The sequence below is a fragment of the Curcuma longa genome, chromosome 2 (assembly GCF_044706935.1).
Source record: "Curcuma longa cultivar G26 ecotype Majalengka, Jawa Barat chromosome 2, ITB_CL_G26_1.1, whole genome shotgun sequence".
Taxonomy (NCBI): domain Eukaryota; kingdom Viridiplantae; phylum Streptophyta; class Magnoliopsida; order Zingiberales; family Zingiberaceae; genus Curcuma; species Curcuma longa.
The window spans coordinates 12,510,558-12,532,976 of record NC_133862.1 but is presented as its reverse complement, the minus strand read 5'-3'; the positions used below and the strand labels follow the sequence as shown (position 1 = coordinate 12,532,976).

At 42.3% G+C, this 22,419-nt stretch overlaps 1 protein-coding gene across 1 annotated transcript in view; it reads right to left on the bottom strand.

Moving 5' to 3' along the window:
• The window catches only part of LOC141821082 (transcription factor MYB3R-1-like), a 38,076-nt gene that overhangs the window by 6,120 nt on the left and 9,537 nt on the right, over positions 1–22,419 (bottom strand).

The window sequence follows — 22,419 nt, the reverse complement described above, 5'->3', positions numbered from 1 at the left end:
GCTTACCCATACTCATCGATTTACCCGGCCTGCACGGGCATTTACTCCGTCTACTCGGGTAAGCCTAACTAGCGTCGGTTCCGGGTATCCGCATCACTTCAATGTCATCGCCCGGGTCATCCATCGCTTAGCCTGTCCTGGTTTACTCAGTTTGCTAAGTTCCCTCAGGCCATTCAGCCTGCCCGGCCTGCTCGTCACAACGCTTCGTTTACCCGGCGGATCCCCACGGTGGCCAGTCCCGGGTAACTTGCCTCGTCTTACCGTCAGCAATCAGATCACTCAGACTACTCAGTCTACCTGGTCTGCTCGACCATCTAGTTCGCTCAGCTTACCCGGATAATCCCGGCCATCGCCGGTCTCGGGCATCCCCTCCCACTCCGACATCAATCCCGGCTCAAGTCTCCTAAGCTAACAGACAAATATAATGTAGACAATCAAGCATGTGAACTGTCGTGCAGGGGAAAGGCTATGATTATGTCTCCACGCCTCACCTCGTCATTGCTGCCAACTTTCTACTCACAGCTAAACGACAAAGATGACGTACAGCATCGAGCCGCAGAGCAATTATAGGCATATCGTCCCTGTTTCCTAGATGCCGTCCTACTGGCGTAGATGTCAGTAAAGTTCAGGTTCTGTCCCCCCGGATACCATCATAGCCTGCTCCCCTGACAGATGGAATGTTCGCCTCGTAGGTATATCAATTCCCATGCAGGTACAAGTTCTCTCTCTCGACTCTCACATTTTCACAACTGCTACTGCTACTCTTTCTTCCTCTATCTTTGCCGGAAACTGACTTGAGCGTCGGAGTGGCCTGCCGGGACTCCCCGGCACCAGCTAATCCGTTCGTTTGTGGTGATCTCGCAGGTCTCCTTCCTACCGAGGCCCGCTAAGGTTGAGGTGGCATTTCCTTGACCGGTGGGTTGACTGTCGGCGGCATTTGGCCGGAACAAATTAGCGCCGTCTGTGGGAATCGAACCCACGACCACGTGGTTCCACCAACTGAGGTGGAGCCTCGACAGAAGCGGACTCGCAAGGATCCCATGCTGGAGGGGAGCGACGCGACAACCGCAAAGGCAAAGCCCCCATGGCTTCCCCAGCGACTCCACCAGTAGGGCTACCCAAGAATCCTTTCTCCAGGGAGATCTTAGAACAAGAACTGCCCCGGCGTTTCCGGACAATGCCGGTAGGAGAATACAATGGGTCCACAGACCCTGAGGACCACCTCTGTCGGTTCGAGAACGCGTCCCTGCTCCATCAGTACACCGACGGAGTTAAGTGCCGCGTTTTTCTCAACACTCTCTGGATCAGCGCAACGGTGGTTCAACCGACTGCCGCCCGCCTCTATTCACTCCTTCGAGGAGTTCAAGGAAGTCTTCTTGCATCAATTCTCTAGCTCTAAAAAATACCAAAAGACTCCTCTTACTCTTTTTACGATGAAGCAAAAACACAGGGAAACCCTACGGGAATACCTTCATCGTTTCAATAAGGCTGTGTGGGAGATACCATCAACCTCCTCGGACATTCTCACCAGCGCCTTGACCCAAGGCCTGCAAGACGGGGACTTCTTCCGCTCCTTGGTAAAGAAGCCACCCCCCAGTTATCCCAAGCTACTGGAGCGCGCCAACAAGTATATACATTTGGAGGAGACCCAGCTTGCCCGACGAAGCGACACCGGCTCCACTCCATCTGCTGACAGGAGACCGGCTCCCGCACCTCCTCGACGGGAAGCTCCGCCGAGACCTCTTCAACATCCCCCACCACTCGTCCAGGCGGTGGAGACCTTCCCCATCCCGAGGGAGTACCGAAATCCAGCCGGGAACGGTCAGCCGACTCGTTTCTGTGCTTACCACCAATCCACCGCCCACAGCACTCAGGACTGCCGGGTGTTGGCCCAGGAGATCAACCGGGTCATCATAGAAAGGCAGCAGGTGATGGCTACATCGCAGTCAGGTGAGAGACGTCTGCCGGGGAATTTTGGTTGGAGGGGCGACTAGGGCCGGCGGGGAATGCTAAGACGTCCTGGTCCCGATCCTCGGCCGGAACCAAGGGCAGAACGACGATCGCCCCCTAAGGGTGATCGATTCCCGACGCACGACCACCAACAGCGTGAACGCACGCCGCTTCCCAAACCGTCCCACGAAGATCACCGGGACCCTCGGGACAACCAAAATAACATGCTCCACCGAGGAGCAATCAATATGATCGTCGAAGGCCCCATCGATGGTGATTCCAACCAAGCTCGTAAAGCTCATGGCCGCTGGCTGGAGGCATATAGCATAGGCTCCAGCTCGGCGCAGGCACACGGCCCTTCCATCCAGTTTAGGCCTCAAGACTTGGAGGGAGTATCCCTTCCTCATGACGACGCCCTAGTCATCCGAGCCACTATCGCTAACTACGATGTGGCTCGCATTTTTATCGACACCGGCAGCTCGGTCAACGTCCTGTACAAGGACGCTTTTGACCGGATGCAGATAGACAGGGACCAGTTGCAATCCATGGCAACTTCCCTGTTCGGGTTCTTGGAGCATGAAGTCCGACCTCTCGGACAAATCCAACTTCCCCTGTCCCTCGGCGAGGAACCCTTGAGGAGAACCCACAACACCCTCTTCACTGTGGTGGACGCTCCGTCCGCCTACAACGTCATCGTGGGCAGGCCAGCCCTCAGCTCCTTCGAGGCAGTCATGTCTACTTTTCATCAGCAGATCAAATTCCCTATTCAGGGCCAAGTTGGCTCTGTGAGCGGGGATCAAGGTGTGGCCCGGAGTTGCCACATTGACATGGTCCAGACGGACCTCCGGGCAACAAAGAGGAAGCCAGCAACCAAAGTGCATGCGGTGCAAGAGACGGACCCTGCTCGACCACTCCCGAATAAGGTCAGTATCCAGATTGTCTCTGAACATCCTGATAGGGTCACTCAGATAGCTGCCGACATGCCTGCCGAGCTGAGGGAGATGCTCGTCAACTGCCTGATCCGGAACAACGACATCTTTACCTAGTCAACTGCGGAGATCACGGGTGTATCCCCCACCTTGAAACCCCTCGAGGCTGCTAGAACCACCCTGAAAGTAACTGTTCCGTCGCTGCTGGGCTACCCTCATTCTCCAAGATATTGTCGCGTATGTGTAAAATCTGCTTAATAAGCGATGAGTCTCCATTTCTAACTGTCCAGCCCCATTCCTAGCGCGCCAACAAGTATATACATCTGGAGGAGACCCAGCTCGCCCGATGAAGCAACACTAGCTCCGCTCCACCTGCTGATAGGAGACCAGCCCCAGCGCCTCCTTGACGAGAGGCTCGACGGGAGGCTCCATCCACCTCCTCCACCGCGACGCGAGGAGCGCGTCGTCCAAGCGGTGGACACCTTCCCCATCCCGGGGAGGTATCTGAAACCCAGTCGGGGGGGGGGGGGTCAACCGACTTCGCTTTTGTGCTTACCACCAATCCACCGCCCATAGCACTCAAGACTGCCAGGTGTTGGCCTAGGAGATCAACTGGGTTATCATGGAAAGGCAGAAGGTGATCGCTACCCCGCAGCCAGGCGGGAGACGTCTGATGGGGAATTTCGGTTGGAGAGGCGACCAAGGCCGCCGGGGAGTGCCAAGACATTCCGGTCCCGATCCCCGGCCAGAACCAAGGGCAGAACGACGGTCGCCCCTAGGGGTGAGCGTTTCTCGACGCACGACGACCAACGGCGTGAGCGCACGTTGCATCCCGAACCGACCCACGAAGATCACCGGGACCCTCGGGACAACAAGAATAATATGCCTCACCGGGGGGGCAATCAACATGATCGTCGGAGGCCCCACCGACAGTGATTCCAACCGAGCTCGCAAAGCTCATGGCCGTCGACTGGAGACCTACAGCATAGGCTTCAGCTCAGCGCAGGCCCACGGCCCCTCCAGCCCCTCCAGCCCCTCCATCCAGTTTGGGCCTCAAAACTTGGAGGGGTATCCCTTCCCCATGATGACGCCCTAGTCATTTTCGAGCCACCATCGCTAATTACGATGTGGCTCGTATTTTTGTTGACATCGGCAGCTCGGTCAACGTCCTGTATAAGGACGCCTTCGACCGGATGCAGATAGACAGGGATCAGTTGCAACCCATGGCAACTTCCCTGTTCGGGTTCTCAGGGCACGAAGTCCGACCTCTCAAACAAATCCAGCTTCCCCTGTCCCTCGGGGAGGAGCCATTGAGGAGAACCCGCAGCACCCTCTTCACCGTGGTGGACGCTCCGTCCGCCTACAACGTCATCTTGGACAGGCCGACCCTCAACTCTTTCGAGGTGGTCGTGTCCACTTTTCATCAGAAGATCAAATTCCCTGTTCAGGGCCAAGTCGGCTCTGTGAGCGGGGATCAGGGTATGGCCCAGAGTTGCTACATCGACATGATCCAGACGGACCTCCGGGCAGCAAAGAGGAAGCCAGCGACCGAAGTACATGCGGTGCAAGAGATGGACCCCGCACTGCCACTCTCGGACAAGGTCAGTATCCAGATTGTCCCTGAACATCCTGACAGGGTCACTCAGATAGCTGCCGACTTGCCTACTGAGCTGAGGGAGAAGCTCGTCCACTACCTGGTCCGGAACAACGACATCTTTACTTGGTCAACCGCGGAGATTACAGGAGATCCCCCGCCATTATGGAGCACCGGCTCAACATCCTCTCGGACGCGCGATCAGTCAGGTAAAAGAGGCGACATTTTTCTATCGAGCAAGACAAGATCATCCGGGAGGAGATCAACAAACAACGGCAGGCCGGCCAAATCAGAGAGGTCCAATTCCATACCTGGCTAGCTAACGTCGTTCTGGTGCTCAAACCCGAGGGCAAATGGCGCGTTTACGTCGATTTCTGGGATCTTAACAAGGCGTGTCTCAAGGACTGCTACCCTCTTCCCCGGATCGACCAGCTGGTGGACTTGACCTCCGGATATGAGCTGGTATGCATGATGGATGCATATCAGGGTTACCACCAAATTCCTTTGGCCCGAGAAGACTAGGAGAAGGTTAGCTTCATTACATCCGATGACACATTCTGCTATACTGTCATGCCCTTTGGTTTGAAGAACGCAGGGGCTACATATCAGCGGCTTATGGACCGGGTCTTTAAGCGTCAGCTTGGCCGTAACGTAGAAGTCTACGTTGATCAAGTCAGAGAAGGCAACTCACGGACGACATCGACAAAACCTTCAGCACTCTGAGACAATACGACCTCAAGCTGAACCCGAACAAGTGCCTGTTCGACGTAAAAGGTGGCTGCTTCCTGGGCTATATCGTCACCGAACGAGGAATTGAGGCCAACCCTGAGAAGGTCCGGGTGCTGAAGGACATGACCTCTCCTCGAAGCACTAAGGAAGTTCAGAGATTGGTGGGAAGGAGTCATTGCCCTGTCCTGGTTCATCTCCCATTCGGCAGCAAGGAGTCTACCTTTCTTTAAGATTTTGCGACGGACTACCCGATTCTCCTGGGATGAGAAGTGCGAGCAGACCTTCATGGAGCTGAAGCAATACCTGACGGAGTTACCCGTATTGGCCAAGTCTATCTCACATGAATCTTTGTGGGTGTATCTGTCCGCCTCTGAGGAGGCCCTGGGGTCTGTACTGGTCAAACAAGAAGACCAAGTACAGTGTCCTGTATACTTTGCAAGTCATATATTAAAGGATACGAACTTCGCTACTCCTCGCTGGAAAAGTTAGCACTAGCTCTTACGCTGATGGCCCGCAAATTGCGACCGTACTTCTTGTCTCACCCGATCATGGTGCTAACCAATAGCAACCTTGATCGGGTTCTCCTCAATCCAGATTCTTCGGGGCGCCTTGTCAAATGGACGACTGAACTAAGCGAGTATGACATTCAGTATCAGCCTAGAACAGCCATCAAGGCACAAGCCCTTGCTGATTTTTTGACTGAAGTAACGGGGTAGGACGCTGAAGGAGTGTGGAAGGTCTTCGTCAATGGCTCGTCTACCAAGGGCAGCAGTGGAGTTGGAGTATTGCTGTGCTCTCCTGGCGATGACACATTACAACTCGCGGTCAAACTTCACTTCTGGGCCACCAACAATGAGACCAAGTATGAAGCTGTCTTAGCAGGATTACAAGCGACCAGACACTTAGGTGCCCGGCGAGTCGTCATTCACTCTAATTCTCAGTTGGTAGACCAACAGACAAAAGGCACCTTTGAGGTCCGCAACGACCGCCTGAAGCGCTATGCTAAAGCCGTGGAAAAATTGAAGGCTGAATTTCAAAAAGTCATTTTGCAGAAGATCCCCCAGGCTGATAACCAGAGAGCTGACAATCTGGCTAAACTGGCCAGCTCGTTATCCACTTGGCAGCTGGAAGAACCCACCATCCAAGAATTGTTGATATCGCAAGTGGATCAGGCATCCCGAGTTGTCGAACCAACAGACTGGAGGACGCCTATCTTAATCTTTCTGAAGTATCACATGAAACCACAATTTCAATGTATCAATGCATGCTTAATTCTGAAAATTATTGAAATTGAATCTGAAATTTGGCTTGTTCTCCCTTGTTTCTTGCTCTTTTTCTTCCATTCTTTTTGCATCATGAAGCTTGATTGATGAGGCTAATATCCATGCAAAATTTTCATGAAATCCAGATTCGGATTAATAGCAGCAAATTAGGGAACATGGCTGAAAAATTGGAGCTGAAAAACTGATTTTCTCAAAACGAAAACTTGCTTTTCTATCTTGTTTCTTGCTCTTTTGCCTCCATTCTTTTTGCACAATGAAGCTTGATTGATGAGGCTAATAGCCATGCAAATTTCCATGAAATTCGAATTCGGATCAGTGCCGTAAAAATTGCTCAAAACTGGCTGAAAAACCAAACTGCAATTTCTGGTTTTTCTGAATTTTTTTTTCTGTTTTTCTCTGATTTTTTTTCTTGCTGTTTTGCCTCACTTCTTTTTGCATTGTTGAAGCTGAATTTGTTGTTTAGAATAGCAACTGCAATGGAGTAGGTTTTACTGTGGTTCTTCAACCGATCATATTCTTGAAACCTTCTTGAACCACATTCTTATCTCACTTTTTCTGCTTTGAAATTTTTTCAGATTCCATTCTATTGATCCAATCTCTTCTTTGATACATTTGCTCATCTCTTTTCTTTTTTTGGCTTGCATTTGATTTCCCTTTGGTTTATGCTTTTCTTTGCAATTGGAATCCTCCTTTTCTGATCAATTCTGAACAGTTCAGAATCATTTTTCTTGTCCAATCCTATGGTCAGCCAATGAAACCAAATCATTGGTTCAAATCTTATCCACTTAAGCAATTAACTTCTTGTTTTCATCTTCATAATTGGTTCAATGGAAAACTTCTTCTTCTTTTGATCATTTCATTCTTTCATTCTGATATCAACTCATTTCCATCTCAATTTAGCAATTCAAAAGCAAAGAAACCAATGAGAGGTTAAAAACAACTCATGTGAACCTTTGTTTAGAGATCATCACAAAAATCATCATAACATCATAACAATGAAGAACATCTCAAGTGCTCTATTTGAAATTCTTTCTTTCACATTGCTTTTAATCAAAATTGGCACAAAACCTCCAACTTTTGGCACACTTCTCATTCTTTCTCAAAAAAAAAAATTTTTTTTTTCTTCAAAAATTCAAACCTCCTCCCCCACACTTAAATCATTGACCGTCTCGGGCAAAGGAACATTAATAACATTTAAAAATACCCATGTCCAAGAGAGCATGAAAAGTGAATCGAAAATGGGGAAGAAAAATTTCAAAGAGAAATGGAAAAGCATGGATAAAGCATGAAAGGTGGATGGTTTATGGGGGGAATTTTTTTTTTTTTAAACCTAAATAAATGTGGACCCATCATAGATATTGTAGCCTTGAAAGAAAACAAGCAAGTTCTAGTGTGGCAATCACCTAAGTGCATCACACAAACCTCACTAGGTATAAAAATTGCATTTTCTCAAGTTCATCAATCTAGGTTCCATCACTAAGGGTCATGCAAGCATTCCAAAGTGTTCATCCATGGATTTAAATCCTAGAATAATCAATCAAATGTAATTTTCCTTCAAGAGCTTCTAACATGATATAAAGAGGTCCTAGGGGGTACACTTTCAAGGTTCTTATTCCCTACCCTAAACCATGCATGCAAAATCCAAAATGCTCATGAAAATGAATTTTATTACTGATTTAAACTGAAAATGCAAAGTAAAAGCAACATATGGTATTAACAATGAAAAAGAAGTGAAAGTTGGAACAAACTCCCCTTCAAGTAGGGTAGATATCCATATTGTCCAATCCATCCACCTCTAGCTCCTTGACTTTCAAACAATTTCTTGAGCCGGTGGCCATCAACATTCCATGTATGTCCTTTTGCTTTGCCCCTAATCTCAACCACTCCATAGGGAAAAACGTTAATAATACAAAAAGGACCTTTCCATTGATATCTCAACTTACCTTTGAACAATTTGTGCCTCGATTTGTACCAAAGAAATTTATCACCAATTCCCAACATTTTCTTAACTCTGTGTTTGTCTTGAAGATTCTTGATCTTTTCCTTGCAAAATCTAGAGTTTTCATAAGCTTCCCACCATATATCTTTAAATTCTTGAATTTGCAATTCCCTTTTCTCTTCACCTTTAATTCCAACAAAATCATCAACAGTCGTCACATGTACATCTCCATCTATCTTCAATTGTTTTGTAAAGATTTCATCTCAAGCTGTGACTGCTCAGTATATATGAGTGATCCATGGGGCTCAGTGCAATCCCCTACACTCACATACTTATCCTCTGAATCCTCGGATGCATCAATCAATAGTGGTGATTCCTGGGGAACAGTAAAATCCCCTACACTCACCTGGCCATCTCCCTCTGAATGTAAGTCACAAGTAGGCTCCAGATCAATGGCTAAAACATGCTCTCCAACATCTAAACTGAAATCGACCTCTCTTGGTTCCTCCTCTTGAGCTGAATTATTTTTCGTTGAATTTGGGACTGATTTTTGAGTTGATGTAGCTGCTGTTCCATCTTCAAAAATTCGGTTTTCTTCATGTTCTTCCGCCAAAATTGGATTATCAACTAAGGAGGGGCTTGGTTTTGAACTTTGGCCATCAATAGATGCTGAAAAGTCAATTTCAGGGCTGTTTTGGGCTGGAAATGAAGCTGCTGGAATTTCTTCATGAAAATTTGAATTTTGAGCTAGCCCTTTGTTCATGTCGCTTACAAGTTGCTCAAGTTGTTTTTCCATGGTTTGTAGTGTCAAAATATTCTTTTGTTGTTGTTGTAAGACTTGTTGCATCATTTCAATGGAATTCCCATAGTCGACTTGGTTTGAAACTGAGTTTTGTTGCTCTTGAAATGGGAAAGGCTGCTCAAAATTGTTGGAAAATTGCTGAAAATTCTGATATGGTGGCTGAAATTGTGGTTGTTGGTAATTTGAGAATTGAGGCTGAAAATTTTGAGATTGTTGCTGAAACTCATTGTAGTTTTGCTGGAATTGTTGTGGTGGCTGGTATGGATGTTGAAAATTCTGCTCTTGATACTGAAACTGTTGGTTCACTTGTTGAAAATCCTGATAAGGTTGTTGGAATTGATATTGAGGATGTCCACTCTGAAAATCTTGCTGATAAGGATGATAGGGTTGCTGAACTTGTTGAAATTGGAGTTGATTTTGCTGTTGAAATTGTTGAGAGGGTTGCTGATGATAAAATGAGTCTCCGTACCACATCCTCTCAATCAATGTATCAAACTCCACCTGCAAACCAACAATGATGAAGAATCAAGTAGATACACAATCAAATCAAGAAAAATAGAAATAAAGAAATGAAAACTATGCACAAGCTAAAATCAAACAATTTCTACTAGTTATTCCCCGGCAACGGCGCCAAAATTTGAAAAGCCCTAAACTAGGTGTCACGATAGGGCTTCAAATTAGAATTTATAGATTTTATCGAAAACCCACGATAAATACAAATAAATGAAGTATAGGGGCCTCGAGTCGTGTTTTTCCAAGGACTAGTAGAAAATTGTTTAAATTGAGCTTATCGGTGTCGTTTTTTTGGGTTTTTCTAATAAAAATGGGGTTTTTGGTGTTTTTAAATGAAATGTAAATTAAAAATGCAATAAATTTGATGAAATGCACTATAAAATGAAATCAAATTATCTCCTAAAATGCAATGCAATTCAAAATAAAGGAATTCAACTTACCCTAGTTATGCTCTAAAGCAATTTATGAAATTCAACTTAACTTTGCACTAATCTATGAAACATGGAATCAAAGCTAAAATCTAAAGACTTTTCATGTGAAACTCAACCTAAAACCAATACCATGAAATTCAACTTAAACTATGAAGTGCAAACAAGGCAATTCTAATGGGCAACTAGTTCATGCAATTTAAACTTTTCATACCCAATTAGTTAGCAATGAAATCCCTGTTGCTAATACACTACCCTAGCAAACCGACACAATGAACTTGGAAGAAATTCAAACAAATTGGCACGCTACAGTAACAATCAGAATTGACAGAAGAGTTTCAAAAATGGCAATTTGAGAAACGAAATCAGAAACCGAACTCAATGTAATTCTGTAATTCAAACCAAGCAAACTATTTACTTCAAAAGCATCCAAGGTTTCTAACATTAGAGCAATTGATTAAAATCGAAAACAATTATAGAGAAAACAACACAAAATCAGAAACAACAGAAACAAGAAATCAGAAATGCAGAAAACAGAAATTCAGAAATCCATCCATCCTCTTCTCTTCCTTCGAATTCCTTCAGGCTGGTTGTCAATCAGCTTTTGAATCCATTTGTTGCTTCAAATCCGTCGTCGTGTGGTTTGCTCGTTGCCAGCAACACGCAATCGGCCGGAAAAACCCTCCCGGCCAAGAACAGAGTGCACGCAGCGAGATTGAAGATGCAAACTGGATTTTCTCTGCTTCTTCGTGCTCCGATGAGATTGATAGTGATTGGAAGCTCTCCACGCTCCTCAGAGAACCCCTCAGCGGAGTCGCGGCTTCTGATTGTGCCGTGAACGGCCGGAACACGCAGAAAACAGAAGTTTCGAACGGCGAAGAAACCCTCTCCGCCGCTCAACGTCCAGCTGCCGGATTATACCCAATCGGCCGGCTTCCACCTCTTCAAGGATCAAGGAACGCGATGGAAGAAGTTTGGGTGGACGGGGACTGGCCGTGTGGTACGTCGTCGAGCCGAGCAGCGTTCGCGCGTTCGGGACGATGAACAGTGGCGGAGCCACTGTTCATCCCTTAAACCTTCGGTTTATATACTTGATTAATCAGTTTAATCTGGCCGTCCATTTTGATCCAACGGTGCAGAACTTGATCTAGGGCTTTAGGGCTTCTTAGGGTTTCCAAAAAATTCTGAAATTTTGATCAAGCTCGATCTAAGTCATGTCCTTCATGTTGGCTTGATCAATTTGAAAATTTGACTTGATTTGACCGCGATTGAGCTCGAGTCGGATCCGATTTAACCCTAAAATCAATAAAAATCAAATTAATGCCAAAAATTGCCATTAAATCATGAAAATTATATCAAGCCTCAATTTATGCAATATAGGACAATTAAGATCAAATCGATCCATTTCATAATTTATTTTCATGTAAAAACCCAAAATGCTCCCATGCCAAGAATCCCTATGCATCTTTGTCTTGAAGTGATTCGTCGTAGATCAAGGGATCGAGTTCATGTTCACCTGGGACCAAATCCAAAGACTCTCCCAAGAACATGTATCTGTCAGGTTGCCTGACAACCCTCCCACTGCGATAAGGCACCGTCTATAACTGCGTATCAATTGTGACACGCGGTGCAGTTACTTGTGGTATTTCCTCTTGTACTGTTGGTATTGACACTGGACTTTCTCCCCTAAGTTCTTCTAGAACAATCTTGCTTATGGGCTGGTGGTTTAATATAATCCTCTTCCAAGAATCGGGCATTCGTACTATGTTGCATCGTGAGAAATTATTGGGTTGAGAGTATTCAGATTACCTATCAATGTACCATAACAGATATTGACCTCATTCTTATTGAAAAATAACTTTATTTATCAAATAAGACTGAATATCTGTCTTTAAACAATTTAGAAACCGAAATTGAATTCTTTCTAAAATTAGGTACATAAAGACAATCTCTCAAAACTAAAGTTTTATCACTCTCAAACTTTCAAATAAACTTCTCCCACTGCAACAGCTGCCACTTTGTAGCGGTGGTTTATTACGTAATCCTCTTCCAAGAATCGGGCATTCGTACTAACGATGACCTTCTGATCCTTAGGATTATAAAACAAACCACCCTTCGTTGCATCGTGGGAGTTAATGTATATAGATTATCTACCAACGTACCAGAACAGATAATGCTACTATTTTTCTTGATAATAACATTATTATCAAAATAGACTGAATATCCGTCCTTATACAGTTTAGAAACCGAAATCAAATTCTTTCTAAACCCGGGTACATAAAGACAATCTCTTAATACTAAAGTTCTATTTCTACCAAAAGGTAAATAGACGTCTCCCACTGCAACAGCCGCCACTTTCGTAGCATTGCCCATATAGACGGTGATCTCTCCTTCAAGTAGCCGTCGGGTTTCCTGGAACCCCTGCAAATTATTGCAGACATGATCAGTGGCTCCCGTATCTACACACCAGGTTCTGGTAGATAGCACCGCTAAACATGTTTCAACTACTAAGGAGGAAGATGCACTCCTATTGTTCTTCTTTCTAAGGGGATAGTCTTCTTTCCAATGTCTTAACTGCTTGGTCACCTGCCTGGTAGCCTGACTTTGATGTCCGAAGAGTTTCTCGAGATTGAGCATTATGTCATAAGCAGTCGTCATGGCCTGATGCTGATGTCGCAGTTCTTTTGACATGGTCGCCAAAATATAACACTGCACCATCTCATCTGCCTTAACCCATTTCTTATGTCTCTCTATCTCATCTTCGTGAGCATCCCTTTCAGGTGCACTAGGACAGACCTTAAAAAGTACGCACTTGTACTCTTCTGCAGTCAACACTATGTCCAGATTTCTTTTCCAATCTATGTAGTTGGGACTAGTAAATTTGTTTTCTTTTAGTATGACAGCTAGTGGGTTGAAGGCCATTTTCTTGAAAAATCATGAAAATAACCATTGGTCAAATATTCGAATTTAAAATTATATTGATTCCTCAAAACAATATAATTAAATTCACCAACACCTCAAGCACCGAAGAATTAGCATGCCACGTTAGTGTGGACGTATACTAACTCAAACATTCGCAAAAGGAGGTTTTACCCATTAATTTTATTATCTGGTCAACCTATCTTTATGACCAATAAAATTAATAGTTGGTCCTACTTTGGTCATGCACATTTAATAGCAAGCCACGTTAGTGTGGACGTTTACTATTAACTGCATTCTAAGTGTACACCATTACTTGGTACTAAGTCCACTACTTAGGGTTACGTATGCCACGTTAGTGTGGACGTATACGCGAGCTAAGTAGCTTCCTATAACCATCCCTTAGGAAGTTTGTCTGGTGATCCGCATACAGACCCATCCGTTGGGGAGGAAGGTCTAAGCCAGCACGCAAGTCTGTATGCATCACCTACAAACCAGTAATGGAGACCGCGGGATTCGAAGAATCCCTCTCCCACTTAGTTTTTACTTTGAGGATTTTAAATTATGATCACATTAATAATTAATTCAATAAATTGATTTCCAGGCGAACCTTAGACAAAATCAATTATTGAATTCCTTATTTATGCTTTCATAATTATTTCTAATTTCCTATCTAATCATGCTTGTATAAAAAACTAATTCCTAATTGATCTCCAGGTTATGGCGAGGCAAAGGCCTTCTTGGATATGGGAGCAACCACCCCTTCCTAGACAAGATCAATTTCGGAGTTCGTTATTATACGCGCATAATTTTCCTTAATTGTCCTTAAGGGATAGGAAATTAACCTATGTGTATTTTATGTTTAATTAATTAAACACAACCACACACATATATATATACAGCAAAAAAATAAAACAGCAATAAATATGGAAATAATAAAAATAAAATTATTTCCAACTATTATGGCCTTTTATTTTCTTTTTGCTGCAACTCGGCTTTTTGACCGTCTCGCTTCCTCTTCCGCTGCGCCTTTGTGGCCTCAAAGATCCGCGCCTTGCTAGGAACCCGGTCGATGCATGTAAATAAAATTTTACAAAATTTTCCTATACTCCTTTGAAGGAGTTTACATAAGATCTAATTTTGCAAAAAATTAAACTAATACGGTCAACCCCCGTATTTAAATCCTATACATGCACAACACACACAATACAATCACATATATTTGGCCACAATAGTTGGAAAATTTATCCTGCAACACCGAGTTAATCTATTGCAATTTTCTAACTATTAAATATATGTTATAAGCATGCAAAACTAAACCGAAATAATTTATTTCCGGAATCGGAGAACCTCGCTCTGATACCATTTGTTGGCGATCTGGATCTCCGTCCTGCGATCCGGATTCTATCCGCTCCGAAGAGCATAGAACCCCACAGAACAAAAATTTATCCCGCCTTGGATCAATTGACAAAGTCTACAAAAAGACTAGATCAATTGATCCTTCAGGATCGCCGATTCCTAAATTATTATCTACGGTTTATTAAACTAGTTCTAGTAAAATTAAAAACTGCGGAAAAATAAAATTTTACCAGAACCTTTTGATGACCTCGCTGCCTTCCGCTGTATTCCTTTCTTCTTCCTGGACGTTGGGTGGACAACGATCCTCCAGAAATAAGGAACTGCAACCTCCGGATGAAGAAGCCTTGGATCTCCTTTCTTCTTCTCGCTGCAACTTCGCCTTGTCTCGTTCCCTTGCTTAGATCCGGCCACCACCTTGGACAAGGAGGTTCGGCCACCTCAAGAGAAGAAGGAGAAGGGGCGGTGGAAGAAGAAGAAAAAAAAAAGGGAAGGAAGAAGAAGAAGGGGGGGGCGGCGGCACCAAGGAGAAGAGGAGAGGTTTCCGAAATCGTTTCGGTATCTCTCTCTCTTCTTCTTGTTGTTCTCTTTGCCGCCCACCCCCTCAAGCCTTCTTTTATAGCCTCACGCCCAAGACCAAGCACCCTTTGCCAATTCTTAAGAATTATTCCAATTTGAATTAATTCCATGAATTATTTCCAAATTATAGAAACATCTTAAATCTAGGCCCTTGGATTTAGCTTGCTTGGTTTCTAGCCGTTAGATCTTTTCGGAAATAATTAAAATAATTATTTCCAACCTTATCTATAAGTGGCCGGCCATATTGAATTATTTCCATGAATTAATTCTATATTAAAAGAGAAATAAAACTTAAACCGAAGAGATCTCATCCATCGGATGCAACTTAATCTCATCTAACGGTTACGATATAATCTCTTTTAATATAACTTGATCTCTCGATCCAATGGCCATGATTAGATCACTTGGGCGTGTGGTTCAATGAACCATGTCTGGTTCACCTCGTGAACCGGTTCTTCCTTCCAAAGAGAATTAAAACCGAACCGGATAGATCTCGTCCATCGGAGACGACTTAATCTCATCCAACGGTTCTAATCTATTCTCTTCTATTCCTCTTTATTTATTTCGATCCAATGGATGCAACTTGATCTAATCCCACGGATACAAGCTGATCTCATCCATTAACTCATCCTACGGTCGAGAACTAATCTCATCCAACGGTCGAGATTAAATCTCATCCGACGGCTGAGAACTAATCTCATCCGTTTGATTGCATCCTTTTGAAGATGTCTTTAGGCTACAGCGGGGACCTCGAGGAGGTATTGGATCTGGCCTTCTGATGGGTTTCGGATCCCGTATTCAACCCCGAATACACACCTACATCCATCAACAACGATCCATTCCACTAGAGGATCATTGTTGCACTACCAATCCAATCCCCAAATTACATTATGGGTTCCTTCTTATTATTTTATGCATTGCTCCCCGTGTTTAAGATATCGTATGTCCGTCAATTATCTGAGTTCACTGACAACTCAATAATCGACATCTAAGACCTTGAATAGTACCACTCAACCTTATTGTCAGCCGGACCAAGTCCACTTGCAAGATTTGACTTGACAATCCTTATGAGCTCTCCAAGGGGACATCATCAGCCCTACTGGGACACGGATTCCTTCTATAATTAATGGCACACCGTATAGATAGCAACATCACCCAACTTACCGGGAATATTTGATCTGACGGAAAGATCTCACCCTTTGGTAAATCAAAGCAATAATTACTACCTATAGGTGCCCATTTATTACATCGGGATTAAGAGTGCATAATCTATAATAACAGAGGTCTTGTTCAATTTGTGAGTCAGAGTAAATTGAACAACCTCAATGGTCCTACTCAATACACACAAAGTGCACTAGTGTAATTCTACAGTCAAGACAGACAGTCACCGAATTACACTACAACCGTTCCCGATGGGTTGTCCAACGCCATCTTGGTTGTGAGCCTTAGTTTATAATTCACAAGGGACTGATAATCATGGTCTTCTGTGTCTCACAGACACCAAGTTATCTACAATGTGAATTAAGAGGACTTTATTGCAAAATACACTATTGCAATCATTTGACCAAAACATGATTTCTTATTTCATAAATGTTTATATACAAAAGACAAGTCTTTTCAGTATACTTCCTAACATCAATATATTTGATATGAGAGAAAAAAAGTCAAGTAGGTTTGATAATGGAGAAGTCCAAGTTAGTCACAATTGACTAGACACATGGCGATTAGATGCCTAATAGATATAGGATTGAAGTGAGCACTAGAGGTGGTGGGGGGGGGGGGGGGGGGGGGGGGCTTGAATAACACTTATCGTTGTTTCACTCTTTTTCAAAAAACTCATAACTTGAATATACAGTGGAAGAAATAGTAACTCTTAATTTTTAATTGGTTCATAATCACTAGTTATTACTTGAAGGCCCGTAGTCTTTGACCGCTTACGTTGGATAATTCACTTATAACTCTTTCACTTACGAGAAAGAGTCCCACCTTTACACAAGATGTAGGATCAGTAACACTTTTACTATCCTAATAATAAATTACAAAAGACAAATAATGTAAAACTTAAAGTTACCAACAAAAGAATGGAAGAGTGTGTGTGGTTGTCGGTGCAGCTTTCTGACATCATGGCAGCATCTCGGGTGCTTCGTTCGCATTTAGAGTTATCGTGAGAAGAGCATGAATTGATGATTTAGGGTTCCCCTCGCAGCTACTTTTATTGACCGATTTGGGAGCTTGGATCTCCTTCCGGGTGCTTCCATGTTGACTTAGCATTTCTGGGTGCCTGTATCCTTTCCAGATGCCTAGAATGCTAACGTAGAGGTTGTCGGATTAACTTTGACTCTGCCGCGCCTTATCCTTCTTTGGGTGCTTGAAAGTTGAGGTGCCTCTGACCAATCCTGACTCGCCACCTCATCTGCCTTGGTAGCCCGAACAGCTGACATCTAAGCGCCTGGATCTCTTCTAGGCTCTTGGATCCCTTTTAGGCGCCTGGATCGTCCGATCGCCCAGAACTCAAAGTTTCGGTCCCTTAATTTTCTGCATCAGAGAGTTAGCAAAATATATATTTATAGGAAATTAGATAGTTTTACAATTGTCTAGTAAGTTTCCAATGAAATCCTACATCGGACCAACACCTACTGTGTTGGTGCAGGGAGCACCAAATAATCGAAATGTGATTTTGATCATGGAAAAATGTTCAAGTTAAGCTTGTGGTGTGTATTAATGAGCTGAAATGAGTGTGCAGGAAGCACAAGGAAGTCTTAATCCGGAGGACTGGGCAAGAAAGTCCTAGTTTAGAAGATTGAGTAGAAAGACTTGGTAGATCAAAGCACCAAACAGGAAGTTTAGGCGGGTTAGTGGACTAGACGTCTAACTGAGCAATGAGTCAGCAAGGACCAGATATTGGAGGAAAGTCCTGAGGGCTAAGGATCAGATGTTGAGCAAAAGTCCAACCAAGTATGGAGGACCAAATGGTTGGAAGAGGTAATTTCTCTTGAGAGAAGTATGTGAGGACGCGTTCCCAAAAGGGGAACAATAGATGTCGGTCTGACTTAGGGTTTTACTAGAAATTTAAAAGTGAAGACTAGATAGTTGGTAAACTGTCAAAACTTTAATTTCCTATCATCTATGTTTTGTACTAACTTTGTGATGAAAGAAATTGAGGGATCGAAGTTTCAGATTTCAGGTGCCCCTATTGCATCCGGGTGATTGGACGATCCAGGCATTCAGATGTCAGCTGATCGGATTTGCGAGGCGGATGAGGTGGTGAGTCCCCATTGACCAAGGACACCTTAGCTTCTAGGCACTTGGAAGGCTCTAGGTGCCTGTAAGGCTCCAGGTGTTTGGAGATGGATAAGGTACGATGGAATCAAAGCTGATCCAGCAACCTCTATGTCATCATTCCGATCGCTCAAAAGGGATACATGCGCCCGAAGATGCCAAGTCAGCATCGAGAGTGGATTGACGGGATAATGTGAAGGTCCTTGGAAGGAGTTCTAAGCGCCTTAATTATCTTATAAAAGTAATTGCAAGGGGAAACCCTAAATAATCATTTTATGCTACCTCGACGTCCATTTTACATGTGACCAATGTAAGATACGAGAAATTTTGGGGTTAATTATAATTCAGCATCGAGAGTGGATCGACGGGATAACGTGGAGGTCATTGGAAGGAGTTCTAAGCGCCTTGATTATCTTATAAAAGTAATTGCAAGGGGAAATCCTAAATAATCATTTTACGCTACCTCAACATTCATTTTACATGTGACCAATGTAAGATACGAGAAATTTTAGAGTTAATTATAAATAATTTAAATTTAAGGGAGAATTAATTCATGTTTAAGTTAACTATTATCCCTAACTAGTGTTTCACCGTGCAATGCACGGGACGTTATTTTATATAACTAACAATTAAAATTAGTAAGTATTAGTATTTGAATAAATAATTAAAATATAAATAAGTTAAATTGACTATAGATTGTACAATTAGAAAATAAATTATATATTACCTAAATAAAAATTCAGAAAAAATATTTACAATCGATAATGGAAAACTTGATTTTTTATTTCGGTTAAATCGAAAGCTGTTTTTTTGTTACAACCGATAATAATAATAATTCAAACATTAAAAATTATACTTAATATGGATTAAAATGCATATTTTAAACGGCTAGTCAAAATTTATGCTTAAATTTTAATTAAGTATTAAAATTTATGCTTAATATAGATTAAAAATATTTACAACCGATAATGAAAAACTTGAATTTAGGGCTAACAATGATTTTTTTATGGCAAATACATGACCTTTTTTGATAATGAGTTTCACTTTCTCCATGATCGGACGTTTTATTGTTCCATGTATGCGTTCACCCTACAAATATATAGAAAGAGCAATTATATTTATATTTTCTAATAGCAATCAGATATATACATAAAAAATATATATACAACCTCTTTATCATGAAAGACACACTTCAAGCTAAAATCTCAGTTGTTTCCATATGCATGTAGATCCTAACAACAAACTAATCGGAGTTTCAACGCCCGCTGCATTTTCGAAGGGTTAACCTCTCAGATGAGATTAAACAGAGGATCTATTTTTTTATTTCAGCCTAAAGTGAGTGAGTAAAGATATTGCAATCCTAATTTATAGAGTGTATGCAACCTCGCCCTCATTTGGAATATGTGGTATTTGCTAGGATCTTTAAATTATTCAATATATTTAGGAATCTGTGTTTTACCATTTAATAATAATAATTCAAGCATTAAAATTTATGCTTAATATGGATTAAAATGCATTTAAAGATTTATGGTATTAATATGGATGAAAAGTTGTATTATCAATCAATTATAGCTGTGTAAGTTTGTTTCCATATAGATAAATATGTCTATTTATAGAAATGGTGTTTAAGTGGGAGATTTGTAGACAAACAACTTTATTTATATATATATATATATAGTGTAATAATAATAATTCAAGTATTATGCTTAATATGGATTAAAATGCATTTAAAGATTTGTGGTATTAATATGGATGAAAAGTTATATTATCAATCAATTATAACTGTGTAAGTTTGTTTCCATATAGATAAATATGTCTATTTATAGAAATGATGTTTAGGCGAAAAATTTGTAGACAGACAACTCTGTTTATATATATATATATATATATATATATATATATATATAATGTATGGTTGGATTAATCAATTAAGACTTAAGTTATTAATGGGTTTGGGCTGTAAATTGGGTTTACCATTGAGGCTCAATTAAACTAGCCCAATCATCCCATTAGCCAACCAATTAGCCCAATTAATCAACTCATTTAGGTTAACAAGGATTAATGGGGAAATTGCGGGGTTTTGTTAAATTCCAACTTACCCTAGCACGACGCACCTTTCGTCTCTCTCATGCACGCGTAGGTTTTCTTCTCCATCTCATTCTCGACAGATCGCCGCCTTGGTTGCTTGACACCTCGCGCGGCCAAGTTCTACCGACAAATCCAGAAAGATTCAGCCTCCCTCCTCTCATCAATCAGTGCTCCAGTTCTTCATCCTATCGTTCTCTTCGATCGTCGATGAAGATAGAGTGAATCCTCGGTCGGCTTCTGCCAACCTTCCAGGACTTGGGAACAGACATAGTTTTCGGGAGGCAGAGGGTTACACCTTTTCTATTAGGTACTCCTCCCTGTTCCATCTCAAATCATTCTTGGGTGCTTATGGGGGAGATAAGGGCGATCAGATGAGTGGAATAAAGGGGGTGCAGTTACGTTTTGTTGTCGGAATGGAGTTTCTCGAATTTGATGGCTTCTTCAATTCGTCCTGTTTGTTGAAGGGTTGATAAATAGTTTATGCAGATGAACTGTCTGATGATATGCTTTAGTGAAGTCTGCCTTTTTTCTATTAATTTTTTTATATAAAATTGTACAGCAAATTGAAGTGGATGGGGTTTGGCCTAGGCATAAAAACATGTGTTGTGGTGGTATGATGAATTTGATTTTAGTCTAACGAGAGATTATAATTTTTGATTCCCATATTAGAGCTAAATTTTGTGCCTGGTACATGCTTTCAATGTATTCCCATGGTTATTAATTGTGTGGAGATATGCAAGTTCCATGCCCTTCTTCGCACATGTTATTTGGTGTTGAATGTGACATGAATCATGCAGCATTTGTATCTATAGTTATCTTTAAAGATTTGATTACTATGGAAGTTTTACTTGGTTTGGATCCAGATGTAATAATTGGATTATGGATCTAATTGGATTGGGTTAGGTTAAATCCGGTTGAGGCTAGATGTGGAGTATATAGGGGACGTACTTTGTTACAAGATTTAAATATATTATTATATTTAGTGGGTGTTATTTATTTTAAATTGTAGGTGCTTGATCTGTTGATCCTGTTATATACAAATTTTATTGGGGGTTCTTATTTGGCGTTTATCATACCAAGTGGGTACCCCTGTACTTGGTCAATATAGGTCTTATTCGTAAGTGCATGACTTATTATCTATTGTTAATTATCTCATTGTTATCCTTATTACACTCGTTGCTTGATACATAACTGTTGACCTTGAATATGATCTATTTGATATCAATACAGTCTCATTTCTTTATTGTTGATCTGTGCTGACTTATTCTGATTGATGTTGAGTATACCATGGTAGATGTAGTCATTATTAGTTGAGCTGTGCATCATAACAACTAAATGCTAGTAGTAGGTATTGTTGATTATTGTTGGCTTTCACTAGACCATTGTTGATAGTGGTACAGGAGTGAGAGCATTATAGCATTGTGTGGGTGAACGCGTTCTCAAATCGTCGTCTAAATGAGCACGTCAATTTAATTAATACCGAATCCCCTAACTAAAGTAGTATAGGGCAACTCGAGTCGTCTCCCAACGATTGTAGACGGTGTGTGGTAATTCTAGTGGTTATTACAATTGGGGATTTGGATTTTTTCTCTTTTTGGTTTGGATGGGGGGGGGTTGTTGTCTTAAGTTCTAATTCTAAACAATGGAAAGAACACTAAATATCAAGAACAAATTGCATTAATAAAGTAAAGAGTGCAACAAGTAAATAAGTGCATGAACAAAGAGACAAGCAAGAGAAATCTAAAGGAAAACAACATTCAAAACTGTAGGGGAATTTTAACAAACACTTGATATGCCAAAAATCTAATCTATGCTTAAACATGGAAGAAAAGTAAAGCTAATGATTCTCCCAAAGGTTCTCGTCGAAGATGGATGTGAGGCCAAGCGGACTCCACGATTGATGCGCCAAAGGAAGGAATCTCCAACTTCGTAGCAATCCGGAGAAGATGTGGATGGATGAGATGACGTGACGGAGAAGAAAGTCCTCTTGCTCCTTGATGGATGGAAGGTGGTCGGATGGATAATAAGAAA